This window comes from Herpailurus yagouaroundi, unplaced genomic scaffold (genome assembly GCF_014898765.1).
Source record: "Herpailurus yagouaroundi ecotype Mexico unplaced genomic scaffold, PumYag 29, whole genome shotgun sequence".
Lineage (NCBI taxonomy): Eukaryota > Metazoa > Chordata > Mammalia > Carnivora > Felidae > Herpailurus > Herpailurus yagouaroundi.
The window spans coordinates 40,768,023-40,785,079 of record NW_024412377.1 but is presented as its reverse complement, the minus strand read 5'-3'; the positions used below and the strand labels follow the sequence as shown (position 1 = coordinate 40,785,079).

General features: G+C 42.6%; 1 protein-coding gene across 2 annotated transcripts in view; it reads left to right on the top strand.

The window, feature by feature from the left end:
* The window catches only part of LOC121044634 (chondroitin sulfate proteoglycan 4-like), a 75,075-nt gene extending 71,954 nt beyond the window's left edge, over positions 1-3,121 (top strand). The window contains exons 12-13 of one of the 2 annotated variants that reach the window (XR_005797411.1): positions 367-404; positions 1,694-3,121. The gene's annotated coding sequence lies outside the window, so the exon portion shown is untranslated. The remainder of the gene's footprint in view (positions 1-366; positions 405-1,693) is intronic. The other variant, XR_005797414.1, reaches the window with a different exon arrangement.
* Positions 3,122-17,057: the final 13,936 nt, after the last annotated feature.

The window sequence follows — 17,057 nt, the reverse complement described above, 5'->3', positions numbered from 1 at the left end:
TAATAGGTATGTATCAGATGACACTCCCTGAAATTGACAATGGGACTGTGCTACACACCTACATCTTTCAGAAGCATTGTAATTAATGAGTTTGAGGTTGGCCATGTGTAGGGAGACATATACGGTTGAAAGTGGGCATGGAACCCACTGTTGGGCATGCCCAGTGATGGAGCCCTTGGCTAAGGTGCTCAAGAACACCACTGTCTGTTTGGCAAACACTTAGAAAGGGCTGCCTTTTCATAATGATGGGCAAACATTTATAAGGCACCTACTGTCTGTGAGACACCAAATACTAGACACTTCCCCCTAGATGCAGATGCGAGATGTTGTCCTGAAAGGATCTTTCTGGTTTGTTTCCTCTGATAGGTTCTTCCAGAATCACACAAGGAGTGACAGGAGAGAAGGTATGGAAAAAAGGACAAAGAGAAATAGAGGTTCAGAAAGGGCTTCGTCTTTTCACTTGAAAACTCAGTGGTGTGGTGAGAATGAGGGACCTCACTGGCCCACCCACCTCCACTTCCGCCCACCTGTCCCTCAAGGTGCCCCTCATGTTCCCATTGAGGCCTACAGACTGAGACACTACAGAGTGGTTAGATCTAGACTCTGCCTCTGTTTTGGATCCTGGCTCTCTGCTTCCAAGCAGTGTGGCTTTGAGTAATGTATTCAATCTCATTGAATTTCGATTTTTTAGACAACAATTTCTTCCTCCAAACCTACCTCTTTGGGTTTTGTTAAGATTTAGTGATGTTAATATCATTATCATCATCATCATCATTACCACCTCCATACAGAACTTTCAGTGCATCAGGCACTATACTAACTGCTACAAAAACTTTTTCTTACCTGCACTTTTAATGCATTTTAAAAGAACTAATACATTACGCCACTTCAGTAAACGAGAGGCTCATATTCTACCCAAAGCAGTACATGGAATTGAAGCAGTATGTGGTAATGGAATTTCAGGTGGGCGGTTTAAGGATAGGTGATGTGTTTTTCAGAAGGGGAGCTTCCCACATGCTCATGCCCCACTGGGCAGGCACTGCTTTCCCCTTTGTCCTTGGATGGAGCCTTGGCAAGAAAATGGATGAAAGAAAGAACACATCAGGAACATTTGTAAAATCAGGGATTTTAATGGTTCTCTATCTTGTAGGGGCTGCTGAACTGTTGATGAAATATTCTGCTTTGTTCCCTTCCTTTCCAAACTGGATCAAATCCCTACATCGGCCAGGGCTTTGATTTGAAACCTTTACCCCTTCTCCCACTTCCCATCCCATTATTCCCAAGCATTCACAGGCTACTACTTTTCTTTTCTCTTTTCAAAGCTTAATTATGTATTTTGAGGGGGAAGGCAGAGAGAGAGGGAGAGGGAGAAGCCCAAACAGCCTCTGCACTGCCAGCACAGAGCCCAACATGGGGCTTGATCTCACGCACTGTGAGATCATGAGCTAAGCCAAAATCAAGATTCCCACACTCAACCGACTGAGCCAATGAAGCACCCTAGTAATTTTCTTTTTAAGTCCAGGATTAGCAAAGGACTGCCACTTAAAAAAAAAAAATAATACCATAACTTTACCAAAATAAAAAGTGCTGTTTACCATCACCATAATTTCCTCTCTTAAGGACAAACTCTTATAATAAAGAATTTTGGGGGGAAAAATAAGCAACTTTATGCAAAATTCTCTCCTTTGTCCAGATCTGACCATGGCCTGGAAAAACCTCAGCACACGCCAGCAGGGCCAAGAACTGTATGGAGGCCATGCTTATGGCTGCATGGCCAGACCTCAGGGAGAAGCAGGGAAGAGAAAAGTCAGCTCCTCAGTGACGGTGTTCCTTAGGAAAATGTGGTCAGTCATCCCGTGTGTGTGTGTGTGTGTGTGTGTGTGTGCGCGCATTAGCAAGGTTTGGGGATGAGGACTAACTCGCTATTTAAGAGTCCAGACAAGACCAGCTCCACAGGCATATGCAACCAGTGCAGCCACACAGGCCTCAGAAGGACCTGGGCAGGGATTAATGCTCTGTATAACCATCTTGAAATTCCAATAATTTTTGAACATAGCTCCCACATTTTCATGCTTCACTGCACCCTGCTAATTGTATAGCTGATTCTGAGACTGCATAGAATTTAGTTGATGACTGTTGCATCAGACACCTCTTAAGCATTGTTTAAAATTCTCTCAGCTTGGCTTTTTCCTCCAACTATGGCTCTGGCTACCAGTTCCAGGCATATTTATAGCCATAAATGAGGGTGTAGTGTGCCCTGGGTCCCGGTATCTCTGCAGCATGCCTGTGCGAACCTGTACTTGCACAACCCAGAAGTGAGAGAGTTAACTCCCCACAGAACAACCCTTACCCAGCAGCAAAGAGGAGCTAAGGAATAAATACCTGTTTATACCGGGTATAAACAGTTCTAAGATGCATTCTGTGAGGCTTCTCAGACTGTCATGAAGATTGAAGACAGATATATGGGTGTGTGGAACCTCTTCCTGCCCTGCTCGTTATCCCTGTCCCTCACTCCTGCTCCCACTCACAGATGAGCCTTTGCTGTTAAGGGAGCCCAGGCAAAGACAGTGGTCCCTATTCCTTGTATCATCAGCTGGGAGTATGAACCCTATGGCTAGGCATCCATTGCCTTATGGTTTTCATGGGACCCTTAGGAACAGTTACTCTGGGTTACTTGCCTTGAGGGCCTGTGCCCTGCCAGACCCCTTATCACACGCAGCCCAGGTCTGCTGGGACACTGCTGTCTGCCCACAGCTGGGAGCCAGGAGGCCTTGAACTAGCGGCAGACCCTAAGCCAAGGCTCTATCTTGGAATCAGCCAAGAAGTCACGGCTTTACCAAATCACCATCTAGTTAAAAATCTCACTCTTCATTGCAGTTTCTCCACTGGTTGTGTTGGGTTTAAGAAACAGTAGCTCATTAACCACAACTTTTAGCAAGACCAAGATTTACTGTATTTTGTAATAGTTTAGAAACGCTCTTCTGCATTTCATTTCAGCACTGCTCATGGTTTCTCAAAGTAAAGATTACCTCGCACTTGTTTTTAATAACAGCTTTATTTATTTATTTTTTTGAGAGACAGAGAGAGGGAGGGCACAGGTGAGTGAGGAGCAGAAAGAGTGAGGGAGAGAAAGAGAGAATCCCACAAGGGGAAGAGGGAGAGAGAGAGAGAGAGAGAGAGAGAGAGAGAGAGAGAGAAGTGGAGCTCAACCGAAGCAGGGCTTGTGTTCAACCAATGAGGAACTGGAACTCATGAACCGTGAGATCATGACCTGAGCTGAAGTTAGATGCTTAACTGACTCAACCACCCAGACACCCAATAACAGCTTTATTGAGATGTTATTTACACACCAAACAATCCACTCAAGGTATACAATTCCATAGTTTTTAGTGTTTTCACAAAGGTATGCAATCATGTACTTGGCCATTTGCATATCTTCGTTAGAGAAATTTCTCTTTAGATCTTTTGTCCATTTTAAAAATTGGGTTATTTGTTTTTATTCTTCCACTGTGTTATCTACATATCATGGATAATAATCCTTATCAGATATGTGATACTCAAAAAGTGTCTCTCATTTTGTAGGTTGTCGTTTCAGTTTTTGGATGACGTGCTAGAAAATATAGGAGATTTTATTTTTTTATTTTTTTTAATATATGAAATTTATTGTCAGACTGTTTCCATACAACATCCAGTGCTCATCCCAAAAGATGCCCTCTTCAATACCCGTCACCTACCCTTCCCTCCCTCAAGGAGGTTTTAATTGTGATGTCTAATTTATCTATTTTTTCCTCTTGTTGTTTGTATTTTTGGTCTTGTATCTAAGAAACCGTCTCCTAATTTGAAGTCATAAAGATGGAGGCCTTTGCTTTCTTTTAAGACTTTTATAGTTTTAGGTCTCAAAATTATATCTTTGACTCATTTTGAGTTAATTTTAAGGTACCGTGTCTATGGTATAAAGTAGGGGTCCAACTTCATCCTATTGCATGTGATAACGAGTTGTCCCAACACTGTTGAAAGGGCAGTTCTTTCCCCCATTTAATTGTCTTAACTCCCATGTCAAAAATGAGTTGACCATGAATGTGAGAGATTTCTGTATTCTCAATTCTATTCCATTGAGTATATATATAAATATATATACACCTATATTCGTGCCACTTTGTTTTGATTACAGTAGCTTTGCAGTAAGTTTTGAAACTGGGAAGTGAGTTCTCCAACTTTGTCCTTCTTTTTCAAGATAGTTTTAGCTGTTTTGGGCTCCTTTAATTTCCATATGAACTATAGAATCAGCTTGTCAATTCCTGCACAGAAGGCAGTGAAGACTTTGACAGAAATTGCATTGAATCCATAAATTTGGAGACTACTGTATCTTTTTTATTATTTATTTATTTTAATTCCAGCATAGTTAACATAGAGTTTTTTATTTGTTTCATGTGTACGATATAATGATTCAACAATTCTATATTACCCATGGCTCATCATAAGTGGGCTCTTAATGCCCTTCACCTATTTGACCTATCCCCTCACCCACCTCCCCTCTGGCAGCCACCAATTTGTTCTCTGTATTTAAGAATCTATTTTTTGTTTCTCTCTCTCTCTCTCTCTTTCTCTCTCTTTTGTTCATTTTTTTCATTTCCTAAATTCCAAGATGACTGAAATCATTATAGTATTTGTCTCTGACTGACTTATTTCACTTAGCATTATACCCTCTAGATCCATCCATATTGTTGCAAATAGCGAGATTTCATTCCTTTTTATGGCTGAGTAATAGTGAGTTCTTCTGGTCCATGAATATGGAATGTCTTTCCATTTATTTAGGTCTTTCTAGATTTCTTTTTCCCTAACAGTGTCTTGTTGTTTTCAATGTACAAGTCTTGCACTTTTTCCATTAAATTTATTTCTAAATGTTTTATTTTTTGTGGTGCTACTGTAAATTGAATTCTTTTCTTAATTTAATTTTGTTTTTGTTATTGTTCGGGTACAGAAATACAACTGATCTTTGTTATTGATTTTGTAATCTACAAGTTTGTTAAAGTATTTTTATTTTAATTGTTCCTTAGTGGGTTCCTTAGGATTTTCTATATGCAAGATTATTTCACTTGCAAATACAAATAGTTTTAGTTCCTCCTTTCACAATTAGGTGCTTTTTATTTAATTTTCTTTCCTAACTACCGTTGCTAGAATCTCCAGTAAAATGTTGAATAGGAGTGGTGAGAGTGGACCTCCTTGTTTTGTTGTTGATCTTAGGGAGAAAGTTTCAGTCTCTTCTCATTAGGTATATTGCTAATCGTAGATTTTTTTTGTAGATGCCTTTTATCAGGTTGAGGAAGTCCCCTTCCATTCTTAGTGTGTTGAGTATTTTTATCAGGAAGGGATGTTGAGTTTTGTCACACTTTTTCCCTGAACTATGGAGATGATCATGTGGTTTTTGTTCTTTATTCTATTGGCATGATATATTCCATTAATTGATTTTTAAGATATTTAACCAATCAATCCCACTTGATCATGGTGTATAATCTTTTATATATATTGCTGGATTTGGTTTGCTAGTGTTTTTTGAAGATATTTGCATTCTGTTAGCACTCTTGCTATAAGCTTCTCATTTCAGGAGCATGAGCTCCAACAGAAGAATGTATTTTGAATGGAAATCAAACAAGTTTTATCTGGGAAAGTTGGTTTTATTGTGGAATAGAAATAGAATGAATGTGGTCACTTGGAATGTTTGAATCTGTGAGGAAGAAGGAGAAATATTTCATCTTGGTTTAGTGTACAGATCACATTTGGAAAGGTAACTGGCATTTTAGTAGGCCTCTGGGACAGGAGAATCCACCAGAACTATACTGTTGAAGTTGACCATATATTGTTCCACGTTGGGTGGCTGTATCTGCGGCTGTCTCTATCCCAGTTCATCCCACCAGAGGCGCCCATGATAAGAGGTCAGCCCTTCCAGAGTCTGTCAGTCAGGTCAATGGGTGACTACATGAGTGTTTCTTGCAGGCCAGATGTGCATCCAGAGAACAAGCTGGCATGGGGTCATTTCAAGTCATATCCAGGAGGGTGATCTAGAGACCTAAGACTTAAATGGGGAGAAGATGGGGAACTCCTGGATTTCCAGGGAATGAGAAGGAAAGGAAGTTACCAGCCAGAGAATATTGGCATTTGCCTTGCCAAGGAATTACAGATAAGAGATCTCCAAAAATTTCTGAAGAACCATGTTAAATCTCATAAGAAAAGTCCTTTAAACTTGTACAAAAATAGAGATTACAAATTCTAACTATATAGCAGTACCAGGTAAGTAGAAACTTTTCTGTTCCCTTGACCTAGTACCCTTACTGTGCTTCAACCCTGGAGAAGTTGAAACATGATTAGTTAGAGGAAGAACAGATGTGAGGGCAGGGTGGCCTTTTCCTTCCCTGACTTCAGGCTCAAACCGTAGAAGGGGAAGAAGGCTCGACTGAGAAGCAAATTTGAAATTTTGACCATTACATAAGGCTGATATTTTAATGCTAATCTGAAGTCATAATGTGTAACTTGAAGCGACTCTAGAAGTGTGTGTATTATTCAAGAAGGACCAGAAAATTCTTGAGAACCTCCCCTACCCCTGCCTGAAAACTTAGCAGATATGATCTCACAGAGGTGATTGAAAGGGCCAGTGGAAGACAAAAATAACGTTTTCTCATTACGCTTTACCTACTGCTTGTTCAACATAACTTTTGTGTGAGAACGGTGCATTTCTACTTATCAGAATCTCACCTCCACTACAGGGCTAAGTGCTGAATGCTGTCCGGTTTTATTCCAAATCGGGTTTCACTACAACACTGGCCTATCTACATTCTACTTCCTCCGGGGGTCCTTGTGTGACCACCCCAGTTAGACAATCTCAATCACCATGATGGGCATTTAGCCTTCTTTCTGGCTACTGAGCATACTTATGTTGGGAAATCTCCTATTTTATGAAGGAGAGCTCCCTTCCCAGAAATAGAAGCTGAAATGTCAGATACTCAAGTCCCAACTTCCCCGCAGCCATTGTGCAAACATAGCCCAGCAATGGGAGGAAGCAGGGGCTGTCCCAACTCCATTCTGGTGACAGATGGTGGTAGTAGAAGTGACATCCAATTTCTAGAAGCAGAAATGACAGATAAGGGCCTGGCTTCATGGTGCTGATGGTGAGGCCTATAGCGTCTGTGCCTAGCATGGGCTGTGTAGTCTTTCTTGGCCCGGTTCCTTGGGCCAAACACTGGGTTTGGCAACAGTTTCTGGCTCTGTAGCCACCACAATTGGTCCTCTGGTGCTCCTGGAGACTCCGTGAACTTCTCTGTAGTCTGGTTTTTTTCTCTGAAATAATTTTAGATTTACAAAAAAGTTACAGGGATAATGCATAGAGTCCTCACGTACCCTCATCCAGCTTCTCCTAATGTTAACATCTTACATAACCGTGGTACATTTATCAAAACTGGGAAACTACCATTGGTATGACACCGTTGTCTAAGCTACACACTTTATTTGGATTTCACCAGCCTTTCCATTAATGTCTCTTTTCTTTTCCAGAATTCAAATCAGGATACCACTTGCCCTTTGGCTGTCACGTCTCTTGTCTCCTCTCATCTGCGATAGTGTCTTGATAGTCTTTCCTTGCTTTCTAAGAGTACCGGCCAGCTATTTTGTAGAATGTCTCTCAGGTTGGACTTATCTGATTTTTTTTTTTCATTTTTCTATAAGAGTTATGAATTTGAGGGGTGAGGAATACCACAGAAGTGAAGTGACTTTTCTCTTCAAGGGGTAAATATCAGGGAATACATGACACCTACATGACAAATAACTGGTGATCAATGGTTAAGCTTGATCAATGGTTATAGTGGCATCTGTCAGGTTTCGCCACTATGAAGTCACTATTTTCTCCCTTTTTGTCCTCTATTGGTTATAAGGGAGTCACCAAGTCCAAATCACACTTAAAAGGAGGGGAGTTAACGTCCATTCACTAAAGGAGAAATATCTTCACATGTTACTTGAAATTCTTCTGTAAGGAAGATTTGTCCTTTCTCTTACATCTATTTTTTCATTTCTCAAGCAAAAGAATAGGGTGTTTGTTAGTAAATTTCAGGGCAATGTCTTAAGAGTCCAATGGCAGGAAAAAGAGACAGCATGATAGGGTTTGCAGAGATCTTAGAAGCCAAGACAAGAGACCATATGGAGAAAACAAGAAAGATGCTCTCTGTGGCCTGCTCTGTTCCATTGGCCGTGAACTGGCTTCTGCCACAGGTGCTTAGTTTCACTTTCCTCATGGCTTCAACTAGCCAAAGCCTCTAGATGGTCTAAACCTCTGTCTTGTGCCCGTGCCACATGACTTTTGCTCAAGGGCATAAGGTCATTTCACTACAAAGGGGGTCGCCTGGCTCAAATTCTCAAGAGAAAGAAGCTTGTCTTTCTCAGCCTAGCCTATGGATGTATTCTTCCTGGGCCAGGTGTCCACTTGAATGACATCAGCTGTGGCCAGCGGTGGGGTGGGATTGCAATCATTGTGCCCCTCCTGCAGAGGCGCCCTAAGAACGAGTCAGTTCTAAAAGGAAGGAATGTGGTAGGCAGGCACTGCGACATGCTCCCACGGCACCTTCCTTCAGTTCTTCCTGGAATAAGCATTCTTCTACTAAAATAACACCAGAGGTCGCATTCATTTCCAGTGTACATAGTGGCTTTTCTCCGTAACACACAGTGCTCTCCAACGATCATCTCCATTCTCTAATATTTTGGAATTTCTGCTGAAAATTTTGTTCAGCAGATAAAATAGAGCTACCGTAATTGAAGCACGGGTGGGGGCTTATCGCATCACACTCCACCCTCCTCAGCCTCCCTTCAGTGGCTGTCAGAATACGGGTTAAGGGAGGTAGACCAGATACATGATTTACTTCCTTGGACCTCAGTTTTCAAGTTGGAGAAAGAAAAGTCACTGATTTCGTGTAACATTATTCTCCAGGGTTCTATAATGAGGGGTCCTGGGAGATGTAGAGTCCCTACTCCCCAAAACATCATAAAGATGGCTTGGGTACTATATCCTTCAGGGTCCCAGGAGGCACACCCAAACTGCATCACTGAGAAACATCTCGTAATGGACTCTACAGAGATATGGGCAGGGTTCAGGAAAAATAACAAGTATGGCTCAGTACCCCTCAGGGATTGCAGTTGTGGAACCATCACCACCCCTCAGGCAGAAAGGACAGAAGAAAAGAGTAGTTCTAGGAGGTGGAACACGTGGCTGTCTGGCTGTGGCCTTCAGTGGATAGAAGCAGCCAACCTTAAAGTGTAGAGAGAGAAAGCTGGGGAACAAATGCCCCACCCACCTCCTCCCTCTGATCTCCTGCCAGGCACTGCCATCCACTGACCCCAACCAGAAGCCAGAGACCACGTTGCTCTTGATTCAGTCCTTGGGAAGCAGCCTCTCAAGACAGACAGCAGGGTGGAGAGGGTGGAAAATGGATCTAAAGAAACAAAAGGAAGGTCTCCAGCACAAGACAGACAGATGGTTTGTGGCTGAGCCCGGCCTCGACCCCCTTTCCTGACTTATTCTCTTATTATTCTCCTTCTGCCTTCTTCTCGTTGTCTCCTATCAATCAGTACTCTAGCCAGGCAGTTCCAAGCTTCTTTCCTTGCTGCAGATGGAGAAGCTTAGTTTTGCAGACTGTGAGGCCTAATTTTGGCCTGCATTTCACACACTCTCCAGCAGTGAAAGACCTGGGCCTTCACTCTTGCTTTTCTTGGGTCTCCGCCCAGCCCTGGAGGCTGTAAGTCTCTGTGATGGCCCCTTCATCCTGACCTCTGAGGGACTTACTTCTAGATAGAGTGCTTTGCTGAGCAACCTCTCCTTTTGAACACAGGAAAAGCCCCCAGTGATTTTTGTTGTTGCTGTACAACGGAAAAAAGAAGCCTCAGATTGCTTTCTGAGTAAGTGAGGATTGCTTTCTTCCTGGAAAGAGTTTTCTTCTCTGAGGCTGCTATTGCCACGGTCAATTGAAAACTGGGAAGCTGCTTTCAGAAATGCTCGCCCATGCTTTGGAATGTAATTGAAAACAACTGTCCTACTGAAACATGTAAGGAGCTGGAACCATCCCTAGCGGCTAGTCGAGGAGGGGGTGGAGACAGAATGGTTCAGAGGAGGGGAGGGGAAGAGAGTGGTTGGGTCAGGGCAGAGAGAGAAAAAGTGCTTATTGGTCAGAGGAAAGGAAAATAATTAGAGGTTTCCATGTAGAATAAATTTCCATCGGACCTGCCCTGATGACAAAACAGGTTGTGGATGAGAAACGCTGGGTGGCTTTTTAGAGTGACATAGTCTCAGATCCAGGCAGTCAGAAGAAGGCTAGTCCAGAGCAAGACTGTAACCCTAGTCTCTTTAGAGTAAGTCAACTAGAGACACCTTCAAGAAGAGACAGGGAAACTAGTTCACAAAGCTACAGGGGATAGTTCACAGAAGACAGAGATACCTCCCCTTCACTTTTTAGTTATTGTCTCATTTGGACAAAGATGACTAGAATACTCACCCCAACATATCCTCTGCCTTTTGTTTCCTGCAGGCTCCACATTCTCTAGCCTTAGGCTTTCTGCGTGAATCATAATTTTATTCCTAAGCAAATGGCCCATACCAAATGCAGATGCTGGCTGAGTCTCTGCCAGCTAGGTCCACACATGGAATAAATCCTTCCCTGAGCAATGTATCTTCCAGCCCTGCAGAAATAGGGACTGGGGCTTTCTCCAGGAGGTCTGACATACATTCTTCCAGTGCCTTGAATGTATTTGGGGGCTAAGTTCAGAAGACAGGGCTCTTATATGTCTTGCCTTCTAAAGACAGCACATTTTCCCCATTATATTGGAGAGAGATCAGAACTGATCACATTCAGAAGCATTGAAAAAGACATTTTAAGGTAATATTATAATCGTTTCTTCCTAGAGCTTTTTATGATTGTAACATTAGGAATGAATGTGAAGTGATATGAAGTGCTTCATGCTAGGCATTTTGGCTGGGAATCTGGGCCTCTGAGGAATCAACAATAGTCTAGTCCATAGATAGGTTTCTGAGGGAGCATCTCTCGCTTTTCTGGACTCCCATAAGACTTCCATTAATGTGTTCAAGGTGAGGAATCTTTGGCGAAATGTTGAAAGATCATCTATATACTTCCCACAGAATTATATCTTTTTGACCTAGAAAGAACATTGGTCATGCAACCCTTATCTTCTACAGATGAGGACACTGAAGTATGGAGGATCAGAGGGTTAACTAGTGGCAGAAATAGCTCTGGAACCTTGCACCTGGACTGGCATTCAAGAGCTCTTTCTATTGTTTTGCTCTTCCATTTTGAAAATCCATGAAACATTCCCAATATTATGAGTGTGTCACAGATGATTGGTGCAGTGATTATTACATGCGTTTCTCTAACAATTCCCAGCCTCCTTTGCATTTAGGTTGGAATCACATGACCATCTAGCATTGGATTATGAATAAAAGTGGAGTATGTGCCTGTTCTTGGCTGGTAGTGAGTTCAGATCAATATTCCTTCTCCACTCTTCACATGCTCTGCAGAGGAGAACTTAGAGATCAGATGAAGCATATGGCAAAGCTACAAGATGGAGGAAGGCTTCCCAACTCATATGTGATGTTACACAAGCATGAAATATGCCCTTGCTCTCAGAAGAAACTAGGATTTCAGGAATTTGACCTTTGAGGCAGCTAGCATCTACTACCCCAAGTCAATGGGATTCTGTTTCAGCCATCTTGCCTGAAAAGGACATAATGAACAAGGTTCGACAATGGCAGCCCACCATTTGCAAAAAGTCAACAGGAATGTAGCACTCATCACTTGGACACTCATTGCTCAAATCAGAGGTGTAAAGTCTGGGAGAAGGCAGGAGTTCCAAGGCTGAGAAAAGAAAGTTAGTTGCTAGTTAGTCCCACTCTTCAGGAAATCAGGTTTCCACAAATGTAGAGAAGACTGTGTTAGACAGCTCTGGTGTGTTCTATCTCAGTTCTCTCTCTCTGCATCCAAGGATGGACTGTGGCCACATTGCCTTTTCAGTCTGAGCTCAGCTGCATCCTCTCTCACAAGTGCCCCAGAAACTTAGGGGAGGAAGTGAGTCAATGTGACTTCTCTGTGAAACCTCTGTTGCAGACCCCACTTCATGTCCCCAGCTGCCAGTGCACCTCTTAGGATGTGGCTCTGGACTGGGAGCTTGTACAGCTTCCCCTGGGAAGCTCGTACAATTTTCCCCACAGTGTGACTTGCAACAAAACCCTTAAATAAGACAGAGGAAAGCAAGTCATTGTCTCTGCTGGGTTGTTGGCATTGCGGCTATCATTGGGTGACTTTTGGCTCTGGAACCTCAAGTTAAAAGGTGGATTGCTGGCTCATGTTGAATTCTGGTCAACTGGCCATGTTGTCTTTGCATTTCCCGCCCCTGAGCCTGGCAGGCCCACAGTGGTGCGGTCCGTTGATGGAGGGCTGGGTTGCCTGTGTCATTCTCCCTCCACAGATGGAATCTTATTTCGGAGTGACTCCTCATGGGAGGATCAGGAACACACATCCTGGTGCCAGCAGGTCCAAGGCCGGGCTTTCATACTCTCACATCATGTAGCTTCAGATCAGGCAGTCATTGATCTGCTTCACTGATCTCTCTTTTTTTAGGCATCATTCAAATCCAGAGTATTTTAATTACGGTGGCTTTAAAGTATGTTTTCATATCCGGGAGGGCAGATCTCCATTCATTAATCTTCTCATACATTTATTCTTCCAAATGAAAGTTAGAATCAATGTAGTTGCCCTATACCAAAAAAAAAAAAAAAAAAAAAATGCTATGAAGAATTTATTAGAATTGTGTTAAACTTATAGATTAACTTGGAAAGAATTGAAATTTATATGAGATTGAATCTTCCTAGGGAGAAATGCAATATAAAAAGTCATTTATTTCAGTCCTTTATGTTTTTCATGGAATTCTTAGAAAAATATAATTCTAAAAAGACCCCATTTATAATTGCATAAGGCTATTTATTGTTGGAACTCTGTAAAATATTTAAGAATATCAACTATTTGTTATAAGCATAATTGTTTGATATTTAAATACTTACCTTTTACCTGAACATCTTAAACTCTCTTAGTTCTGTTTTTGAGGTATAATCATATTGCAAATAACGATCACCTGTCTCTTCCTTTCTATTTCAGCCTGTCTTATTGAATTGGTTATGACCTTCACAAAAATGTTAGACAATAGTATAAAATTGGTCATATTTATATTACTTCTGATAGAATTTACGACCCTGCAAGTAACTCCATTAAGTGAATGTGTTGTCTGTTAGACAAAATCTCCTTGTCAAGCAAAGGAAATGCCCTTCCTTATTGGTTTTATAAATTGATTTGTGTGCATGTGTGTGGGAGAGGACAGAATTTTAGGGTAAGGAGGAAGTGTCATGTTATTTTACTTGAACTTGGCATTTAGTCCCATCTCCTGTCCTCTCTTCACTAAGAATATCACAGTATTTAAAAAAAAAAAAAACTGTAATGAGACAGTAAAAGTCAAGATAGTCCCTCTCTTTCACATTTTTCACCTTATATCTATCTTTTCTACATGCAAACCACCTCTGTAAGTCTGTGTCTCTGTAAGTTCCTGCATTAGCTTATTTGCCTCAAGTGACTTAAACAATATTTTTTAAAACTAGGTCAACCGGTTTTTATTTATTAATTTTTAACGGTGCAGGGAAAGTTTACCTTTCTCTTCAAATTCTTTGATCGGTTACATTTATGATTTCTCCATCCTATCCAATTATTATTCTAATAATCCAGACCTTTCCCCTTTTTGTCTACATTCAAAAAAAAAAAAAACTTCTCTGGATTATTTTTCCTATTGTGAAAAGTGCTGTATTTTATCTTCTTTTAAAATATTATCTGGCAGCTTCTTTGTCTTTCTTGTCTTTGTTCCCTACCTTCACAACATTGTTTCCACAACCAACTTTTTAACCTTTTGAACACTGTATTTGGACATGAATTAGGCATGGAAGGAAAGAAATTTTCCTTCCAGAGTCCAGATACTCACATCCTGGGACTCTTCTTACTCCAAGCCCCGACTCTCTTACACTGTGACCTCTGGGTTTCAGAGGCAGTGTTCCCTACAACTCCCAGAAGTCTGCAGAATATAGTTAAGAAGCCATTGGACTGGAGAGGCTCTGAGCGCCCTCCGTGCTCTGAAATCCTGTGCACCTGCCCTTACTTGTCCTCCCCACCTCCTCAAACCATCCCCATCTTTGAAGCCCGCCTTCTCCAACCCACACCCCTGACCTCGCATGAACATTTGTACCTTCCTCCTCTGTGCTCTTGCCATGCTGTTCCTTCCACTCCAACTTCCTTCCCTTCCCACCTTTCTTGGTCCCGAAAAAGTGTAGAATTTTCAAGTAATAGATTGTATTCCATTTGACTTGAGCACGGGACTTCTGAAGGAAAATAATAAGAAAATTGTGTCCAGATCATAGAATGTAATACTTGTCTGTGGTAGCCACTTAGGTTTGGAGTGAGAGAATTAGCAACATACACAAGTATCAACCAGAGTGTGTATAAAATGATTCCCCAGTTCCTTCCCAGTCTAGCAGCCCTGACTAATGATCAGAGAAGTCAGTAGGTCTGACGGCAGGGGATGGAATGAACTAGATCTGGCAGGACTGGGGCCAGGGCCAGGGTGTTCTATTCCTTGGCTTGTGAGCCGCATAGAGTGAAAGTCATAAAAAGTCTCTTTGTGATGTGTCTAAGGGGTATTCTATCTCTCCACAAGACTGGGGAATCTGAAATCACCTCAAGTAAGCACTTAGGTGGTAGATGGTGTTTTTGGACTCTTGGCCTCTCTTGGAATTGTCTTCATAATCTCCATTTCTCTCTCTGTGCATATGTTTAGATGTTCACCTAGCATTTGCGACTTTTTGAAAGTACTTCCATATCCACAATGGTATTTTGTATGTATAGCACATTAATAATGGGAGAAATTATCTTCGTTTTATAAACGAGGAAATTGTTTGCCTAGCAGGTGAAACGACTTGCTAAGATCAGATACCATAATGAACATTAGTGGTAGAACTGCAACAGAAAAGCAATGAGCTGGGAGCCAAGGGACCAGGGAGGCATGTGCCTGCTCATATTGCTAAGAGAATTCTATGGAAATGGCCCCCACCCGGCCACTGTGCCCCCCGCCGCGTTGGAGCTACATTATCCCCATGAAGTCCTAGTCTACTCCATGTGAAGAAAATAATTTTGCTTTTCAAGATGTGGAGTTGGGGCGGGGGGGGGGGGGAACTGGACATTCTGGATGGCTCAGGAGCTGGCACAATCAGGATAAAGGAGGCTTTCAGAATTGGTTTGAGGCAAATGGGCCAAGAGAATATGGTAACCAGATTTTGCACATCTAAAATACATTCCTATTTAAGAAAGAGAGACTTTCTAAATTGGCTCAAAGCAGTACAAGATGGAAATAAAGGTCTTATGCCAAAACTCCAGGCACCACACAGCCCGTTTGGTCCCCTCAAAGTTGGCTGAGCCACGTGACAGGGTTTCTCTCATCCCTGCCCAAATGCTGCGTCCCACCCTCCCTACGAGCAATTTCTCTTTCACAGGAGGAGCTCTGGCACCTTTCAGAAGCTCCACGTTCAGAAGGGAGAAGCAGGGTGTGGTGGGGGGGCTCCGTGAGTACTCGGAAAGGGTGTGGTACCCAGTCTGTGCGCTGAGAGGCCCCACTGACGTCACCCCCTCACCTCCTTCCCGTTCACACTGGAGCAAGCACACAGAAAACTCCCTTTTGCAGCTGTGAAAACCGTTCTTGCTGATCTACATCATGCCCACGGCTCCCTACAGCTATTCCAAATCCCCAGTTTCATTGGCCATATTCAGAGGGAAATAAAAACACCTATTTCCCAGTTGGCCCTTTTTCAGTCAGACAAAATTAAAATAAAGCTTGAAGTTTAAATGAAATGCCCTTCCAGTTTATGCTCTGGAGTTTCCATGCTCCCTCCACCTCAGCCTGTTAGGGCCGAGCCGGCCGGCTGAGGGCTTTTCTTCCAGTGTTTGCTAAGGAACATCCTGGAAAGTTGGCCGTAAGTCTGCATTTCTGTCTAATATGCATCTGCTTCGGCCTTTAGAAGGGCCTCCTTCCCTCCTAGTGGGATGTGGAACAGTAGGAATCTATTCTAAGGGCTGGCCCTGTAGAGGCAAGGGGAGGGGAGAGAGTTCATCAGATCTTCCCTAGGTGTCACCAGACCTCATTGCCCGCAATAGTCAGATACTACACAGACTGCCCGGGGCTCCATCCTCTTCCCTGGAGGACAGAGGAAGGAAAGAGGCCATTTTCCATGCTGGTAATGGGTGTTGGAAAGTACCTTTCATTGGAAGCTCAGGTGAGAAGGGACGAAACACCTCTTCCAAGTCCCTCTAAACTGGGCTTCTAGAGTTTAACATCAACAGTGGTGTTAGAGGTTTGGAACCAGGGGAAATGTGGTGCCCCTGGGGTCCTTCTGATCTCAAGTACCCTGTAAACCCCAGTGGTTTGGAGGTATGTATTGGAGGTATCTATGGAGCTTTCTAGAAATAGAATTGCCATGCCTCAAGCCCAGATGTTTTCACTCAGTAGGAAGGAGCCCTGCAGGGCCCTAGCATTTTTGTAGCTTGAAAAGGTCTGCAGTGATTCTCCTGCAGGTGGTTTCATATGTTTGCCAGTTTCCTCAGCTGGGATGTGTACCAAAACATTTTAGAATTCTAAATTAGATTTAGACACAGGTAAAGGATAGCCAGTTTTAAAAGACTGGTGGGTAGAGGCACCTGGGTGGCTCAGTCAGTTAAGCGTTCAACTCTTGATTTCAGCTCAGGTCAGCATCTCCCGGTCGTGAGATTAAGCCCCATGCTGGGCTCCATGCTGACAGTGTGGAGCCAGCCTGAGATCCTCTCTGTTCCTCTTTCTCTTTCTCTGCCTCTGCCCTGCTTTGCTCTCTCTGTCTCTCTCAAAATAAATTTCAAAAAGTAAAATGAAACAAATTAAAAACTAAAAGACTGGAG